The following is a 2771-nucleotide window of genomic DNA, read 5'->3' as shown; positions in this document are numbered from 1 at the left end:
TATCAGGCATCACTACTCTACACTTCTCCTACAGTTTACAATCGGATCAGTCCTCTATAACTAGTTGTCTTCCGGTGGGGAGAGGAGAAAGGAGAAGAACAAAGCCTATTCACAGTGGGTGGATTGGGAAGGTCTGTGATGAGGGTTGTTGATGGACCTGGGCACCAGCTTCCTAAGTCTCATTCTCTTTCTCGATACTGTGACAGCATTGGGCTTAAACTCATTTGTTTATAGTGTTTGCCTTTGAAAATAAGTCAATAGCTCTCATTGTAGGCTTATAACTAACATAACGTCAAATTTACGTACACGTGATCGGACATTTTGATGCAAATGATGCTTTAAAGTTGACACAATATTATAGCGAAATTTCAATTGTGCATTGCATTTTGTAGTGAGTGTTTGTTATTTTATAGCCAACACAAGTTATTTCATAATTATTATTATTGTGTATTATTAGTACTATAAATATGAACATCGTGGTAGATTGTTAAGATTATTGTTATTACATTAAGGTTATAATAATAGACAAGGGTCATATACAGTAATATGGTAGGAAGCAATGGTAATAGATTATTAGTTAATGGTATGGTATTTAGTATTAAGTTAAGTTGTCTTATGTTATGTGGTCATACAGCATAAGTTGTAGGTAGGTAATGTTATGGTATTGAGAGAGGAATGTACTTTGTATAGCAATGAGGTTAGTATGGTATAGGTACATGATATGGTTTTTATTGTGTCATATCAAGGTTCATAAGTGATAAGTCTGTGTAGGCAATGAAGGATAAGAACATACCCACTTATATAGCAAGGTTAATATATGATGTAGGTAACCATAATGGTTGTAAATAGGTAATAGTATAGTATTAAGATATTATACTGGTATAGCAGAATTAATGCAATGTATCGTGTTGGTATCATTGTGTCATATTAAGGATTGATCATAATGTTATAAGTTGTATGTATAGGGATGGTACGCTATTAAGATTAAAAAATGTACTTATACATTTGTATATAGGAAGGTTAATAATTATGGTATAGGTCTATAATTTGGTTTTCATCAAATGGTTTTGGTATATGTAAAGGGTCATAGGTTATATAAGTAACTGCAGTGTGGAGATATCTCACTATTCAAGTATTTTCTCAACATGTACATGTTTAACTATTATTGGTGTGTTTGTATAAAATTGGTTGTCCCTTACTGGTTCTGTATGTATGTACATGTACCAGTGCCCATATTTCATATTCTTGTTTCAATATGTTAGTGTCTGCATGTACATGTGTGCACGATAATATATTATTATGTTTTTGTTTGTGTTTGTACACGTGTCGTCGTGTTTGTACACGTGTCCTCACGTAGCGTAAAACTGCAACATCTCCTGGTCTCCAGTCTTGCTTTTTCTGGACAATGTTTGTCATCATTGGATCACTCCACCTGCTTGCAAGAAAACTTCAATCTATTTTGGTATTTTCAATCACATTGAAGTATCGTTTGTTACCATGCATCATGAATTAATTCAGTACCTTGTGAGAGCTAGTGTATCAATCAAGAACATACTCTTTGGAAGGACATCAGCTAACAAGGAGGTGGATATTGATGTGGACACAGCTGTAGTACTTTCCACTGCTATCATAGCATTGAGGCTCAAGCATCCAGCACAGTTTACAATATTAATTGGATCTTCATCCAATACTAGCATTCTGAGAGGAGGAAGGAGAAGAACTGATAGACTACCAGAGGAGGAGAGGAGAACATATCCAATTAAATGAAGACATGAGCATATTTTTTCACTGTATGGGTTGAGCTACCCTTTTTCACAGTGACCTGCTTTTAGTCCCGATCATGTGAGAGGGAAGGGGAGGGTCAGCAGAGGGGAGAGGGTTTCGCCCAGGAGTGTGGGAGAAGTCGTGTCCCCCTTTTGGGTCGGATCGAGGCACCCAGTATCTCATGCTTGGAACCCTCTCTTCTCCTCTTTCACTCTCTTTCCTTTTTGTGTGATATGGACTCTAAGCAGAAGAAAGGATCAGACTTTTCTTTTTCTTTTTTTGTCTCGATCCTTTAACTACTTAAAAGCAGGCAAACACTATACAGTTGAGCTAAGCCAGGTTACGGTGGGTAGACTGGTGAGGTTTGTGATGCAGGTAGCTTGATTAACCTGGGCATTAGCTTCCTAATTCTCATTCTGATCTCTTTCTCGATCCCGTGGCTTTGACTTAGGATCAATTGTTTAGTGTTTGCCTCACCTTTCAAAATAAGTCAATAACTCTCATTGTAGGTTTATGATCAACATCACGTCAAAATTGCGTGGGTAATCTGATAATTTAATGAAAATAACGCTTTAAAGTTGACACAAAAAAGCGAAGTTTTAATTCTGCGTTGTGTTTTGTGGCTTGAGTGTGAGTGTGTATTGTTACTACCACAATTTGTTTCATAATTTTAAAATGGTACACCATGTTCTTAATAATTAAACATGTTTCTTATATAAGTGGCACAATTCATACATGCTCCTCATACAGGTGACCCAAATTTACACATGTTCCTCATACACATTTTGTTAGATTTTAACGGTCCTAAACATGACCCTAAACTGTTTCTAAGTTTAGCTAATGTTCATATGCTATTTATTGCATATGTAAATGTAAAATATTATATTACGTTTTAGTATGCTTGGCGTGTCATGCTGCATAGTCACGTAGCGTAAAATTGTAACATCTTGCGGTCTCTACTTTTGCTTTCTCTCAACCGTATTCATCATCATTGGATCACTCCATCT

The sequence above is a fragment of the Amphimedon queenslandica genome, unplaced genomic scaffold (assembly GCF_000090795.2).
Source record: "Amphimedon queenslandica unplaced genomic scaffold, v1.1 AMPQUscaffold_13204, whole genome shotgun sequence".
NCBI classification, from domain to species: Eukaryota; Metazoa; Porifera; class Demospongiae; order Haplosclerida; family Niphatidae; genus Amphimedon; species Amphimedon queenslandica.
This window is presented reverse-complemented; position numbering follows the sequence as displayed.